This window comes from Mustela erminea, chromosome 2 (assembly GCF_009829155.1).
Source record: "Mustela erminea isolate mMusErm1 chromosome 2, mMusErm1.Pri, whole genome shotgun sequence".
In the NCBI taxonomy this organism is placed as follows: domain Eukaryota; kingdom Metazoa; phylum Chordata; class Mammalia; order Carnivora; family Mustelidae; genus Mustela; species Mustela erminea.
The window spans coordinates 35706871-35725064 of NC_045615.1; positions in this window are offsets into that span (position 1 = coordinate 35706871).

Sequence of the window (18194 nt, forward strand, 5' to 3'; positions counted from 1 at the left end):
AACCTACAAAATATTTCTTTAACTCATTAAAGTATCTTGTATTTAACATAAGTTAGATGTCAGATCACCAGAATAGTCACACACTCTCACACACACACACTTATGTAATATTATGGTTCAGTCACTTTTCTGTCAACATTCAGCTCCAGAAAAACTGAGTCAGTTTTAAATAGTGTAAATTAAGATGGATTATTTCAGATTTTTTGATAACTTACAAAATTATGTGGGACATGCTAAAAAAATAATTGCCAGGCATGTTTCCCAAACCACACCAAATATCTCAAATGCAAGAAGGGGTTCCTCTCATGACCCATAATGAAGTGTAAGAGCAGAAGTTTTAAAGGAGATAAAAATTGTTAGCATGTAATGGTAAAAATGTTAGCATGTAATAGTAATATTGAAGAGTAATATCGAACAGTCTAACATATATGTAATTGGATTCCCAGGAGAGTATGTGTAGGAAAATTTTTTGGGAAAAGAAAAGGCCCCAAATTTTCTAAGTTTAATAAAACCAACCCATAGAGGAAAGTAGCTCATCAAAACTGAAGCAGAATAAATAGGCACAAAATGGTAATCTTGCTTCCTATGGTACACACATTCAAAGAACTCTGTACGTCTCATTTGATGTGTTCATTTCTACTGGAATTTAAAAATTACACCAGCCCCTTCCACAAACCTGTTACTTATATGAGGACAATTTTTTTTGCTTTTAAATGTAACCGTGTCCCTAAGAGTTGTGAATAGATTTGTTGAGTGAATGAATATGGATTAATGATCACAGAAAGAAACAAAAATAACAAAGTGAATAAAATATTAATAAATAGGGGTTAACATAAGACACAAAATAATATTTTTGACTTGTGTGGATTATAAATCTCTCCCATTTCAGTAATTACTTTTTAATAAACATGTAAAGTATTATGACCGTTACAGACTAAATTGTAAATAGTAAACTGGATCTAATAAATGGAATGTACATTCTGGATAATTCCAGTGTAGAGTTCAGAATTATCAAAAGATAAAACAGATATGAAAAGCAAAACTATAGGGGCAGACAATAAATCAGTGTCTGGGGTTGGGGGAATGTGCTTACTACAAAGAGCCAGAATAAGTATTTTCGAATGCTGGGAATTTTCTATATCTTGATTTTGGTGGTGATTATAGGACTGCATACATTTGTCAAAACTCAGAGAACTATATACTGCTTTTCTAGATATGAATATCTTAATAAATCTTGGAAAAGTAAAATAATGTAAAGAAACAAATATCTGTTGTGTTCCTGTTATTGCAGCCAGGTTTGAAATGTGTTATTTTTTTTTTATCAAAGTAAATATTTTTAAACCTCTTAGAAAATATTGTTAATAAAATATTTTTCAATCTCTACAAAAATTTTTAAAGTTTTTTTGTTATTTATACCTAACTTAAATTTATTATGGACAAAGGATGTGATCTTTGGTTTATGCACAGTGCATGATAATCTGGGTTAATGTTCCATTTTCTTTTTAAACATATTATTTACTTTCCTATTGTTTATATCCATAAACTTTATAAAATCAAGCATGTTAATTATGCTATTAAAACTTGTGTATAATTTCTTATTTGTTTTGAATTCTAGGTCATCTGTTACTGAGAACAATGTATTAAAATAAAGATTTATTATAGGAATTTTTCATCTTTTTGTAATTCTGTCAAATGCATTTTCATATATTTTGAAACTACCTAACCATTTGTCAACAAGTTTGGAATTTTTATATTTTAAATGCATTAATTTTTCATAAATAGAGATACTGTGTTAATCTGAAAAATTCTTCTAACATTGCCTAAAAACATCCATGTCCTAATCTGTGGAAACTATGAATGTTATCTTATATGGAAATAAAAAAAAAAAGTTAACAAAAACAAAACAAAGACCTTTGTAGATATAATAAAGATAAGGATATTGAGATGGGGATATTATTCCACATTACTTGTATGAGCCATAAATATAATTATATGGATCTTTATAGGAAGGAGGGAGAGGATGATTTGATTAGATTTCAGAGGATATCATGATGTGAAGACAAAGCAGAGAGAGATTTGAAGATTTTGGCCTTGAGGATTAGAGTGATGGGGCCACAAGCCAAAGCACAGTGAGAGCCACCAGAGCTGGAAGAGGCCAGGAAAAGATGCTTCCTTAGAGCTTTCCAAGAGGAGGGCCCTGTTGTCACCTTAATTTCAGCCCAAACTGGTTTCAGACTGCTGTTTTCCAGAGCTGTGAAAGAATGAATTTCTGTCATTTTTAAGCCACTATTTCTGCTAATTTTTTAGGGAACAAATATGAATATTTTCCTCTTATTTGATATTATTTTGCCTGATATTGGCTTTTTTGATTATTAGTTGGCTGGTATATTTTTCATCTTTGATTTTCAGTCTGTCAGCATTCCTACAATATTTCTTGTGTTTTTTTTTTCTTTTTTGAATGTTTTAATTTAGTTTAGCTTTCTCTGTCTCTTAGCTGCCAAATTTATTTTGTTAACATTGAACCTGAATATAGGTATTATTTGGACTGAATCCACTGGCATATTTCTGCTATTTGTCTTAATTTAAAAACTTGGCATTTCGTGCTTTCATATGAATTAATGTTTTCTTTACTATTTTTTTAAATTTATTATTTAGGTATCAAAGATTTTCATTGATTACCATGACAACCATAATATTATCAAAGAATAAATCTAAAAATATTTACTCACTTTCTATAAAACAAGGATCTTAAAGCATTTTGTTTCCAATATTTTCCAATTCAGATTCTTTTTTTTTTTTTTTTAAAGATTTTATTTATTCATTTGACAGAGAGAAATCACAAGTAAATGGAGAGGCAGGCAGAGAGAGAGAGAGAGGGAAGCAGGCTCCCTGCTGAGCAGAGAGCCCGACGCGGGCCTCGATCCCAGGACCCTGAGATCATGACCTGAGCCGAAGGCAGCGGCTTAACCCACTGAGCCACCCAGGCGCCCCAGATTCTTTTTTTTAATTGATGTTGTCGTTTTAAATTTTTGTTCTTTTTAAATTTTATTTTGCTTTTATTTATTTGTTCTTATTTATTTATTTTTTTAAGTAGGTACCACACCCAGCGTGGAGCCCAATGTGAGGCTTGAACTCATGATCCTGAGATCCAGACCTGAGCTGAGATTAAGAGTCAAACTCTTAACTGGGCCACCAACGTGTTCCTCTTTTTGTTATTCAAAAAAATTTTAAGTGAAGTTTATACACAATCTTACATTAATTTCAAGCATACAGCATAGTTATTTGACAAATTTATACATTATACTGTGTTCACAACATATCTAGTTATTGTCTCTTAACATAGAATGCTCTTAAGGTATCATTGCCTATATTCCCTATGCTGTGCCTTTTATTCCCATGACTTATTCATTCCATAGTTGGAAATCTGTATCTCTTTCTCACCTTCACCCATTTTCCCCATCTTGCACCCCTAACTACTCTGGGAATTACCCATTTATTCTCTGCATTTACAGGTCTGATTCTGCTTTTTTTTTTTTCCCCACTTGATTTTTTTTTCTTTTTAGAGTTCATATATGAGTGAAATCATACAGTATTTATCTTTCTCAGTCTCATCTACTTCACTTAGCATAATATTCTGTAAGTCCATCTACATTGTTGCAAGAAAAATAAAAGAAAGGCATCCATTTTAGTAAACAAGAAGTTAAACTGTCACTATTTGCAAATGAAGTGATGCTATAAAACAATAACAACAACAACAAAACAACAAAAATTAAAGACTCCACAAAAAAAACTGCTAAAAATAATGAATTTAATGAAGTTGCAGGATACAACATTAATACCCAGAAATGAGTAGCATTTCTTTTTTTAAAGATTTGTTTATTTTTGAGAGAGAGAGAGTGAGCCTGTGGCAGGGGTGTGCAGAGGGAGAGCAAGAAACTATTTCAAACAGACTCCCTGCTGAGCAAGGAGCCTAACACTGAACTTGATCTCATGACCCTGAGATCAAGACCCCAGTCAAAATCAAGAGTCAGTTGCTCACCTGGCTGAGTCTACCAAATTCTTTCTAGCTTTGTTTGAGTTGTATTAGTAATTTTAGATCTAGGTTAATATTTCCTTTTATTTTATATAATTTTTCTATTGTGACAGTTTTACTAAATATATACATTATTCATTTTTAGTTACATTATCATTAACCTATTTATATATTTCAAGATTGAGTGTTCTTTCTATTGTTTGTTGCCATTTTTTACCCTAATTTTGGGTTATTTTTCTAATTCACCCTACACATTGTTAAATAGACTCTAAGCATTTCCTTAAATGAGCATAATGATTATTACCAACTGTGAAGTCTGAGAATATTTCAAACTAGCAGTTGAATATTAGTACCCTTAAATTAGTCAACAGCTCTCACATGGGAAGATTCAGATTAACTGCATCATCAGGATCTACCAGAATGTTTTTACAGTTGTTATTGGTGAGAGGAATTTATGAAAGGGAGGAGTCATAGATGTGTGCTTACCTTGTTATCTCCACAGAATATCTGTTTGGGTCCTCTCAGTGGGAGGGGTTACATTTAATTTTAATTTTCAGGTTCTGTGAAGTTTTTTTTTTTTTTTTTTTAACATTTTATTTATTTATTTAACAGACAAGATCACAAGTAGGTAGAGAGGCAGGCAGAGAGGGAGGAAGCAGGCTCCCTGACTAGCAGAGAGCCGGATGTGGGGCTCAATCCCAGGACACCAGGATCATGACCTGAGCTAAAGGCAGTGGCTTAACTCACTGAGCCACCCAGGCGCCCCGGTTCTGTGAAGTTTTAATATTATTTAGAAAATAAGCATTGAGGGGCACCTGCATGGCTTAGCGGTATAAGCCTCTGCCTTCGGCTCAAGTCATGATACCTGAGTTCTGGATCGAGCCCCACGTTGGGCTCTCTGCTGGGCAGGGAGCCTGCTTCCCCGCTCTCTCTCTGCTTGCCTCTTTGCCTACTTGTGATCTCTGTCTGTCAAATAAATAAATAAAAATATTAATAAAAAAAAGAAAAGAGAAAAGAAAATAAGCATTGATCTTTGGTTAGTATTTAATTCTACTTAGCTAATATCCTTTTAATTTAGTGTTTTTTTTTCCTTAATGTGTATAGAATTCCATACAAACATGTAAAATATCCAGAAAAGATATTTCGATACTATTGACACAATACGGATTCAAATTCCAATGTTTAGTGCAACTGTGTGGCTGCTTCTCATTTTAGCAAATTAATGGGAGCGTTTAAATATACACAGTTGACGTTTTTCTTGCCCACAAGAAAACATAAGTGACAACATAAGTGGAAAAATAGCATAATTAGAATATGTTCAAAAAAATTCAAGTGTGGCAATAGAATCATTTTATTGAAGAATAATTCACATGCAGTGATTACTTGTGGTGTTAGTTTTTTCCCCTAGTTGATAATGAAAATCATGCCAGCTTTGGTAAATCCTGCAGGAAAAAAAGAACATCATTTTTCCACTTAGGAAATTTTTTTTTTTTTTTTGGTAAATTTCTGAAACAGATTTGCATCAGCTTTGATATGAGCTGATATTGCATTAATTTAATGTTAGCTAACATTTATTAGGGGATCATTTTGTCCACATCATTTTTTTACTATAAAATGAAAACATATCCATCCTGAGAAGTTATTTTCTATATATATAAAACAACCTAAATCCAAGTAGCCTTAGGGAGGAATTTTCAATATTTACTTTTAATGATACACAAAATTATGCATATGTAAAAATACAAATAAGTTGTGGTAGATAACATCTAAAGTGGCCCTCAATGGTCTCTGTCTCCTGCTATTCACACCCTTATGTATTTCCTTCCCCTGGAAGTAGCTAACATTCTGTCTCTTTTAAGGAATTAAGTATGGCAAAAAAGTGATTGAATGTCACCTTTGAGATTAGATTACAAAACACTGCAAGCTTCATTATGTTTGCCCCCTCTCTGTTCCTGTTTTGTGTCTATTTCTATGTCTCTCCCTCTCTCTTTTGGTGGATGCTAGAGAATTTGAGTTAGGGGCATCTAAGTAAACTATGCTCAGTTTATGGGTCCACATTATCTTTGAGATGATAAGTGTAGATTGTTTTAAGCCACAAAGTTTTAAGATAATGATAATTTTAAAATATTTTATAAAATACACATTAAAAGTTAACCTACTATAAATTTGCTCTTATTAATGCTAATTTGTAGTCATTACTATATTTGTGTAAATTATATTTGATCCTCAAATCTTGAAATAATAAAATTTAATTGGTTTACAGCTATTTGTAATAACATTATGATGGACTAGATCTCAACTTGGTTTTTGGAAACAATGTCAGTTTGCTTACAAGGAAGAATAAGATATTTCCCCCCACTTCCACTCATTTTAATTAGTCATTTGGTCCAGAATTAATATACAAATATTTTGGCTACAATTTGCTTATTTTATTGTGGAGATTATGGGGATTCTTGGGAGTATATACTTTATTCATAGGTCCAAATTGTTTTATAAAATTGGTTACTTTCAGGTCACCTGGGTGGCTCATTGGGTTAAAGCCTCTGCCTTCGGCTCAGGTAATGATCTCAGGGTCCTGGGATCGAGCTCCATGTCAGGCTGTCTGCTCAGAAGGGAGCCTGCTTCCCCATCCCCTGCCTACCTCTCTGCCTACTTGTGATCTATCTCTGCCAAATAAATAAAGTAAATAAAATTGGTTACTTTCTTTTTCTGCAAGACATTTATCTAAATTTTGCTTTCAACAAAGCCTGCTTTGATATCATTGGGGTCTTATAAACTTAATTACCATAAATATATCATAAACATCTAAAATCAAAGGAAAATAATGATTTTATCATCTACACATTGATAGTCTGTTGTTTGAAAAACACATTAAAAACAAAAGTAATTTAGCTTCATAATTGATGCTTGCACAAAAACTGTATTAAATACATTACATGTTGTATAGAATATAGTCCAGTAGACTCTAACTAATTCAAATGAGAAACTGTAAAAATAAAGTCTTAATACTAGAAGTAAACTTAGAAGATATTCAATTGTATTATAGTCTCAAAAAATCTAGTAACTAGTGTCATAACATTAAAAAAAAAAAAAAGAAGATTAGAAGAACATAAGCATTGGGGTGCCTGGGTGGCTCAGTGGGTTAAAGCCTCTGCCTTCGGCTCAGGTCATGATCCCAGAGTCCTGGGATCAAGCCCTGCATTAGCCTCTCTGCTCAGCGGGGAGCCTGCTTCCTCCTCTCTCTCTGCCTGCCTCTCTGCCTCCTTGTGATCTCTGTCTGTCAAATAAATAAATAAATAAATAAATAAATCTTAAAAAAAAAAAAAAAGCATTGGCTGTTAGTGCAGAGTTTATATCCAGACCAAAATGAGTTGGAATATATTAGGAAATAGAGCAGGTGGGAAGATTGAAGGTATATTTTAGGTAATTATAATATGATGTCAATCAAAACATTATGTTCTTAAGTAATGATCAGTTTTTGTGATTTAGGCTTATAGGGGGTTATGCAGCCCTGCATACATCTTTGCCTATCTTTAGCAGCAAGACCTGTTTTTTTTGAAATGTCTAAAATGATTGAATCAGATGGTTTACGAACCAGAAGAGGAGAGGTTATTGACTTTGGTAGAGGTGAGAAGTCTCAGATTTGGTGAGACCTTTACACCTCTAGCTGGGAAGAATGATAACATTTCCTAACTGACAACTCCACAGAAGTCTAGTACACAAGAGTAGGGGTAAGAGGCTCTGAGGGCATCACCCAGAGCATAGAAGACATAGATTAGGAAATATGTCAGTAAGTTATTTAACTATATACTATATTTTATGTAGATACTGTATATGAAATGTAGCATTTTTAAAACAAAAATCTTAACAGATGTAAGATTATTTCTGAAGTGTCTGAGATTATTGTTAATGCTACTAATTACTTACCCAGTAAAAAATAATGTAATAAATTTCCTTTAAAAAGAGGAGCATAAAAAAAGAACATATTCACACTTAGGGAAAAAAAGGACTTACCTATTTGAAAAAAATGGAAGATTATATCTACTTAAAATCGTATAGTACAGAGTTTATGCATAATATTTGCTTTGACACTCATCAGAAGGAATCACATTTTAGTTGAGTTAATTCAAAATACATTGCAAACAGGATTTTTAATTGAGTTTAGTTGATGAAAGTTTTATTAGATTTTGTCTGTGCTTATTTATCTTATTTTCATTTTCTTTAGAGTTCAAATTTTCACTGTCCTTCAGGAGACTTTGGGTATGTCAAAGGAATATTTTTCTGTTGCATTTATTTGCTAATTTCCATGAGGGCTGCATGAAAGACCTAAAGAAGTGAAGTTGAATGAAATAAATAATATATCCAGTACAATAAAACTGGCTCAAAATTCAAGAAAAAATCTCCAGAAAAGATGAAGGACTCCACATAAATAGAGGACAAAAATGACAACAAATAAAACTGAAAATGTTACTCAGGCCACTACTCACGACACTACCTAAATAAATACATTCGTCCTTCAGCTTGCATTCTGTCCAGAATAAACACTCGTTAATGTTATGTTGAATTATGGGGAGACATATGAATACAGAAATGTATTTTTGGTAATAAAGGAACATCATAGCATATCATTATAACTTTCTATTCTCTGAATTCTCTGTTCTATTCTTTACTTCTTCCATAATCTCTGCATGTCACCAGATATTTATTGATTGTTCTATTTTGTATAAGATAGCACACCTGTTGCCTAGCTGATACAAACTGGATTATCACATTGACAAGAAACAGCAAGCTCAATCATATAATCCCCCCTTTCAAAGTGTCAGTGGTTGCCACATAATGGGTGAATTCCTTACTATGAAAAACATATTTTCTATTTCTCTGTTCATCTACCATCAATGTTTATCTATGTTTGTTCGATTTTGGTTACATTTGAAACAAGCACAATTCACAGAGCATGTCTGACATTTGTCTATTTCTATGTTACTTTGCAATCTCCTATCTATAATGATTTCACTTGTCAAAGTTCTGCAAGTTCAGAAACAATTAAATACTTCAAAACTTACCTTAAATATTAAGTCCCCAGACTTTTTTTTTTTAACCATGTGAGAATCTAAAGTAAAGATGCATGAAGACATGTTGACTAGTTTTTCTTATGATACTCAGTTCAGAAGTCAATTCCTCTGAAATATAAATAATTCTTTATTACTTTGAGCTGATTAAATTATTAACTTTTGATTCTAAGAATGTAAGTCACACATTCATTTGTTTCGTGTTCCTTTCCTCTATACATAATTAGATACACTGGAAATAATTCAACACAATCTTAAAGAGAAGTTTAAAAAGAAGTTGAAAGGAAGTTTGAAAAGAAGACGAACTAGCCAGAAACATCAGGACTTAAAGAGAAATACCTGGGTGACTTCTAGATTAAGTGGCAGTTTGCTGTACAACTTAAAAATGTCAACAGGTAAAGATATACACACACAGAGAAATAAAGAAAAAAGAAAAAGAAAAGAAGAGTATAGTTTATCTGGCTGGAGAACTAGAAAAGATACATCTCAGCTGAACTTAGGGAGAAGACCCATGTTCATGTCAACAACAGATCCAACCAACTTGCAGCAATGTGATCAGCAGGCCTCAGGGGAAAAAACCATTCTTTGTGCCACAACTTCTGGTTGCAGTGACCCAATCTTCCCATAGAAATGGCAAGAACAGGACCTGGATAGGCCAATCTACTATGTTACACCTAAAAAGGTAGTAAAAAACAAGCCCCTTTGTATGATTTCAAACTCTATAAAAACACTGTAGTTAAATTAATTAATTAAGTAAATAAAAATTTTTTAAAATGTAGTAATCAAAACAGTATGTCATTGGCATAAAAACAGATGCATAAATCAATATAACAGAATAGAGAGCCCAGAAATAAACTTGCACATATATGGTCAACTAATTTATGACAAAGCAATGAAAAATATGCAATGGGGAAAGGACAGTTTCTTCAAAAAATGGGTTGGGAAACTGGATCATGATATGCAAAAGAATGAAACTGCAACACTATCTTACACCACACACAAAAATAATTCAAAACAAATTAAAGCCTTGATTGTAAGACCTGAAAACATAAATTCTAGAAGACAATATAGACAATAACATATTTAAGATTATTCTTGGCCCTGATTTTTTTTTTTTAATTTGACACCAAAAGCAAAAATAAATGAGTTCATGTACATCAGATTAAATATTTAGGCAGCAAAGAAAATCATCAACAAAGTGAAAAGGTAACCTACAGAATGGGAGAAATATTTGCAAATCATGTATCTGAAAAAGGGTTAATATTCCAAATATATAAAAAAGCATACAACTCACTAACAAACAAACAAATGGTCTGATTAAGAATGGGCAAAGGATCTAGATAGAAGTTTTCCAAAGAACACATGAAAATGTCCAACAGGTACAGGAAAAGATGTTTAACATCACAATTCACCAGGAAATACCAAGTCAAGCCACAATGAAGTATCACCTCACAGCAGTTAAAATGACTATCATCAAAAAGAAAACAAGAAAAAAGTGTTGGTAAAGATGTGGAGAAAAGAGATCCCTGTGCGTTGTTGGTGGAAATATAAAGTAGTGCAACCACTGTGGAAAACAGTTTGGAGGTCCCTCAAAAAATTAAAAATAGAACTATTATATGATCTAGCAACTCCACTTCTGAGGATTAATCTGAAGAAAATGAAAACACTAATTTGAAAAGATATATGCACCCTTTTTATTGCAGCTGTATTATTTATAATAGCCAACATGGAAACAAGCTAAATGTTCATCAATGAATAAACAGATAAAGAAACTGTAATGTGTATATTATTCAGCCATAAAGAAATGAATGAAATCTTGCCATTTGTGACAGCGTGGACCTTGAGGACATTATGTTAAGTGAAATCAGTTGGGCAGAGAAAAAGATACCGGATGAACTTACTTATATATAGATTCTAAAATAGAAAAAAAAAAAAAAAAGAAAAACAAGCTCATAGATACAGAGACCAGTCAGTGGTTGTCAGAGGCAGAGACAGTGGAGTGGTGGTGGACAAAATGAGTGAAAGGAATCACAAGGTAAAAATTTCCAGTTATAAAGAAAATGTCATAGGGACATGAGATACAGCGTGGCAACTACAGTTAGTGATACTATTACTAATACTGCATTATACAGTATAATATACAGTATAATAATACTGTATTGCATAGTTGAAAGTTGCAAGGAGCATAATCTTTAAAGTTCTCATTGCAAGAAAATAAATTCTTAACTACATATGATAATGATGTTAACTAGACTTATCGTGGTGATCATTTCATAATATATACTAATATTGAATCATTATGTCGTATACCTGAAATTAATATGATTATATGTCAATTTTAGCTCAATTTTTTAAAAGGGAGAAAACTATGGAAATAAAAAGGAAAAATATAAACTTAACTTCCTTGAAAAAAAGAAAAGAAAAGGGAATGGTGCTGGAACAACTGGATATCCCCAGACAAAAACAAAACAAAACAATCGTCCCTATAAACAAAACAAAACAAAACAACTTAGTCAAAGCTTCATAACTTATTAAGAAGAATAATTCAAGAGGTTCCTGGGTAACTCAGTGTGTTGTGTCTGACTTGATTTTGGCTCAGGTTATGATTTCAGGGACCTGGTATTGAGCCCCACATAGGACTCTGCATTCAGCTGGGAGTTTGATTCTTTGTCACTCTCTTCTTCACCTCCTCCCCCTTCTCACTTTGTTTCTCTCCTCTAAACAAACAAACAAACAAATCTTTAAAAAATAAATAAAATAGGAGCGCCTGGGTCCCTCAGGCATTAAGCATCTGCCTTTGGCTCAGGTCGTGATCTCAGGGTCCTGGGATCAAGCCCTGCATCTGGCTACGTGCTCAGAAGGAAGCCTGCCTCTCCCACTCCCCCTGCTTGTGTTCCCTTTCTCGCTGTGTCTCTCTCTATCAAATAAATAAATAAAATCTTTAAAAAAATAAGATAATTCAAGGTAAGCTTTAAGCTCTTTCTACCTTGATATATAGATTAAATGCAATCGCCATCAAAACCCTAGCATGTTATCTTGTGGATTATGACAAACTGATTCTAAAATGTATATTGAGAGCTGGAAGAGCCAATATAAACTGGAAAAAAATATTCAGGGAACTGATATTACCCAACTTAAAACAATAATCAAGACAGGGTGGTACAGGTGAAAAGACAAATAGATCAATGGAACAAAATAGTCTACAAATTGATCCACACAAATTAGTCAAATGATCTATGACAAGTGAGTAAAGATAATTAAATAGAGATATGATTGTCTTTTCAGTCAATGCTGGAATAAAATGCAAATTTTGCATTAACAGCTTGCAAAAAAAAAAAAAATCTGGACAAAACCTTAAACCCTCCACAAAAATTAACTCAATGTGGATCACAGACTAAATGTAAAACACACAGTATAAAATTCCAAGAAAACAACATAGGAGAAGGTTTAGATGATCTTGTGCTTGGCAATGACTTTTCTTAGATACAACACCAAAAGCGAGCGCACCATATCAAAAACAAAAATAAACAAAGAGATAAATAGGACTTGATTAAAATTAAGAACATTTCCTCTGCAAAAGTCATTTTTAAGACAATGAAAAGACAAGGCACAGAGTAGAAGAAAAATCTTTGCAAGACAACTTGATTGTAGTCCTGTGAGAGAAAAGTAGAAAAATCTTTGAAAAATAACTACTTGATAAAGGACTGATATCCAAAATATACAGAGAATTCTTACAATTCCACAAAGGACAACAGAAAACCTAACAAATTGAGCAGAAGATCGAAATAGACACATGGCCAAAGAAGATACACAGTTGGGGCAGCTGGGTGGCTCAGTCTGGTAAGCATATGCCTTCAGCTCAGATCATGGTCTAGGAGTCCTGGGATCAAGGCCCACATTGAGCAGGGAGCTTTCTTCTTCCTTTGCTTGCCTCTCCATCTGCTTTTGTGCACTCTCTCTCTCTGTCAAATAAGTAAGTAAAACCTTAAAAAAAAACCTCAGATGTTTAAGCATATGAGTTGGTTCAACATCAAATGCCATTAGGGAATTGCAGATTTAACGAATGATGAGATATGACCACATACTTACGGGAATGAGTAAAATCCAAAATGCTGACACAACCAAATGCAGATGAAGATGTAGAAAAATAGGAATTCTCATTGTTGATGGAAATGCAAAATGGGATAGTCACTTTTCAAAACATTTGCCACATTCTTACAAAACCAAATGTACTCTTATCACATGACCCAGTAATTTCACTCCTTGGTATTTAACCAAGTAACTTAAATCTATACAAAACTTTCCCACAATGTTTTAGCAGTTTTATTCATAATTCCCAAGATTTAGAAGCAACAAAGATATCCTTTAATTGGTGTATAGATAAATTGTGCTACATTCATAAAATAGGATATTATTCAGTGATAAAAGTATATGAGTTATCAAGCCACAAAAGACATGAAAAGACTTTTAATACATACTACTAAGTGAAAAAGCCAGTCTGAAAAACCTACATACTGTATGATTCCAGGGATGAAATTCAGGATAAAGCAAAACTGCAGAGATAGTAAAAAGCTCAGCGATTGCCAGTCAGTCAGGAGGAGGGAGCACAGGAGAGTTTTGGGGCAATGAAACCATTCCATATGATACATGTAGTAGTGGAATCTTGCCATTACATCTTTGTCAAAATCCAAAATGTACAAAACAAAGAGTGAACCCTAAGATAACCTATGGGCTTTAGTAAGTATTAATGTATCAATATTGGCTTAGCAATTGTTAGAAATGTACCACACTAAAGCAAGATGTTAATAATTGGAAAAAATGTGATAAGAGGGTGAGGTCCTATATGGGAACTCTCTATAATTTAGGCTAAATATTTTCTATAAATGTAAACTGGCTCAAACATATAAAGTCTGTTAATTAAGACAATTATCATATGGTTTCACTCATATGTGGAAGATAAGGAATAGGGTGGAGGACCACAGGGGAAGGGAGGGAAAACTGAATGGGAAGAAATCAGAGAGGGAGACAAACCATGAAAAACTCTTGAACCCAGGAAATACACTGAGGGTTCCAGAAGAGAGGGGAATAGGGAGGATGGAGTAACAGGGTGATGGGTATTAAGGAGGACACGTGTTGTGATGAACACTGGTGTTATACACAACTAAAGAATCATTGAACATCACATTGAAAACTAATGATGTACTGTATGCTGGCTAACTGAACATATTAAAAAATAAAAAGTAAAAACAAAATAGGTAGCATGAAATATTTAAGATATTTGACTAAACTAAGACTTCAACCTGGCAATGAAACATGATTTCTAAAACCAAAACTTGAGAAATTGGACCTCACAATATTATATATCTGTATAATTTTTATATAGATATATCTATATCTATATATCTATATCTATATATAAATATCTATATCTATCTATATCTATATATAAATATCTATATCTATCTATATAGATATATATATGAACACACACACACACAACATACACACACACATTTATAGGTTGCTCTGCAAAAGGTCTTCACTTGAGGATGAAAAGCCAGAGTACATTCTTGGAGAAGCTGTTTACATATTACATGTACAATACAAATTACAGCTTTGAATATAGAAAGTACTCAAAACTCAAAAGTAAAATTTTATTTCTTTAAGATTTTATTTGTTTGACACAGATAGAGAAAGTACAAGGAGGGGGAGTGGGAGAGGGACAAACAGGCTTCCTGCTGAGCAGAGAGCCCAGTGAGGTACTCATTTCCAGGACTCTGGGATCCTGACCTGAGCAGAAGGCAAACACTTAACCATCTGAGCCACCCAGGCACCCAAGAATAAATTTTTAAAAACCCACTTAGAGGGGCGCCTGGGTGGCTCAGTGGGTTAAAGCCTCTGCCTTCGTCTCAGGTCATGATCTCAGGGTCCTGGGATCGAGCCCCGCATCGGGCTCTCTGCTTCCTCCTCTCTCTTTCTCTGCCTGCCTCTCTGCCTACTTGTGATCTCTCTCTCTCTCTCTGTCAAATAAATAAACAAAATCTTTAATAAATAAATAAATAAAAATAAAAACCCACTTAGAAAACTGCTAAAAGACATGAACAAGTATTTCACTAAAAATATATATACTGATTTTATAAATGTACATGAAAAGACATTCAATTTCATTAGCTATTAGGAAAATTCAACTTAAAACCACAATGAGATATCACTTCACAGCTACCAGAATGGCTAAAATAAAATAATAATAATAATAATAATCACACAACATGCTGGTGAGAATGCCAAGAAACCCTATCACTCATCTCACACTGCCAGGTATGTGAAATGGTACAGTCACTCTAGGAAAGAGTTTGGCAGTTTCTCAAAAACCTAAACATACAACCCAGAAATTTCACAATTGGGCAATTACCTCTGAGAAATAAAAACTGATGTCTGTCCAGAGGGTTTGTGAACAAATTTTAATAGGAATTTCATTTTCTATATCCAAAACTGACATCAACCCACATGCCTTTCAATAGGTGAATGGGTAAATAAACCTTAGTACATGCATACCTTGGATTATTATTCAGCAAATGAAAAGCAGTCAACTATTGATATATATAACTTTGGTGACTCTCTACAGAATTATGATGAGGAAAAAAATCCATCATCAAAAGTTGACACACTGTAGGACTCCATTTATGTATCACTTTTTATTGTGGTTAAATGTATATAAAATTTACCATTTGAACCATTATTACATTTACGGCTTTTAGTAAATTTCCATTAATGTGCAACAATGATCAGCACAGATCTCTAGAATTTTTCATCCTCTCTAACTGAAATGATGTTATTTATCACACATTAACTCCCCACTCTCACATCTCCCCAAACCCTGGCAACCATTGTTCTACCCTCTGTTTCTAAATTTGACTGCTCTAGGTAATTCATAACACTGTAATTATATAACACTTGTCTTTGTGTGACTGAATTGATTCACTTAGCATAATGCCACCACGTTGTATCTTGTGTCTGTATTTCACTCCTTTTTAAGGGTAATATCCCATTGCATCTACATACCACATTTTGTTTATCTATTTATTATGTAAACTTTTCAAAAAATATATGTAGGAATATATAACTGATTAGTTGTTTTCAATCACTACTGCTGGTGCTAGGAGTGGGAAAGGAAGTGGGTGGACTTATGAAAAGGAAACATGAAGGATTTTTATGGTGATGACATTGTTCTCTTTCTTTTCTGTAGTGGTGGGTACACAAAAGTACAGATGTGATAAAATTACTCAGGATTAAATACACACATGCATGCATGTGCACACACCCTCAGAAAAATACATTAAAATTGCAGAAATCTGAACAAGGTCATTATCCTTATTGTTCTCCTCTGTTATCATTTGCAAGAACTTACCACTAAAGGCATTTGGAAAACATGTACCTAGTCTACCCATATTAATATTTGTAACTGCATATGGATATTCAGTTATTTCAGAGTAAAATGGTTAATTAAAAGGAAAGAAGTTGGGGGCACCTGGGTGACTCAGACAGTTGCACATCTGCCTTCGACTCAGGTCATGATCTCAGGTCCTTAGTTCGAACCCTTTACTAGGATTCCCGCTCAGCTGGGAACTTGCTTCTCCTTGTCCTCTGCCTGCCTTTCTCCCTGCTTGTGCTCTCTTTCTCTCTTCCTTTCTCTCTTGTTCTCTCCCTCCCTCTCTCTGTCAAATAAATAAGGAAAATACTTAAAAAAATAAAAGAAGTTCATATGTCTCCTATTTTTTAGTAACATATGGGTATTCTTTTTCACAGCAGTGCTTGATATATCTGGTAACAAAGATTGGTGTGAAGCATCCGCATAAGACTTGGTTTCATAAATCTTTCCTAGAAAAAAAAAAAAAAAGATACTGGAGATGTAGATCTAAAGAGAACATATTCAAGTGAATAATGAAATGAAGGTGATTGAGATCATTCCAGGCATAAAAAATGACATGAAAAAAACCATACAGACACAAAAGTGTGCTTATTGAGGACAGTGTAAGTAGCCAGCTTTATCCATAAGTAATTGAGCAAAATAGAAGAGATAAATGAAGAGGAATAAAATAGGAATTGGTCACATAGACTGTTTGGAATTAAATAAAACAAAAAAGTGTTTAACCATACCAATACTCCGAAGAGGTATTGAATAATTTTAATGAGGAAATGATGTGATTGAATTTACATTTTTGAAAAAAAAAAGAAGAAGATGATATTAAAAGAGTTTAGCATGGAAACTGGAAGATTAGAAAATAAGTTATTAAAATAAATTCTCATAATATTATGTCTAAAGAGAAGCAAGGCCAGTGAACATAGGAAATCAGAAATGGAAAATAGGGAAAGGATAAAATGGAATCTAGAAAGAAAAGAAAGACTACTCTTTGCAGGACTTAGGATACATTTTAAAGGAGGAAGTGAGTATACTAGCAACATCATGGGTCCTGCAACACAGAGTGAAGAAAATTTTTAAAAAGAAAAGTGCAAGGGGGGAACACATGCAAATGTTAGACAGCGGGAGGCTGTGACAGGCCATACCTCCCAGAGATAACCACTTCATTTGCGGACAGATAGTTTAGTTCACTTAATGTAATGTGAATATTGTTTTCAAATATTTACTTTTTTGATACTCTAAGAATTCTAACCAGGCTTCAACAACAATGGGGCAATTGAATTCCAGGAACAACCCCTTGACAGCGTGGTCTTTGGCTTAAAATACAGACAAACCCCCTCAATGATGTGACATTCCTGAAGGAAATGACTCACCTCCGGGCTTTAATACATTCTCTTTGCCATTGTAACTCTCATATTCACATTTTTTTGAAAATACCTGTTTTTCCCATGAAACTGACCATTTTCCCCTCATTTAGCATTTGAGATATGGAGACCTATTCAAGTTTTTTATGATATTCCCAGGAATTTAATAGCCATTCAGTAACAATCTTAGAACCAAGCAGAATTACTTGATTAACAGAAGACTAATTTCTACACCATAATTCCAAAATGTTTCTAGCATGAAAACATTTATATTTTCTGTATCCTGTCTATAATTTAGCACATAGAAA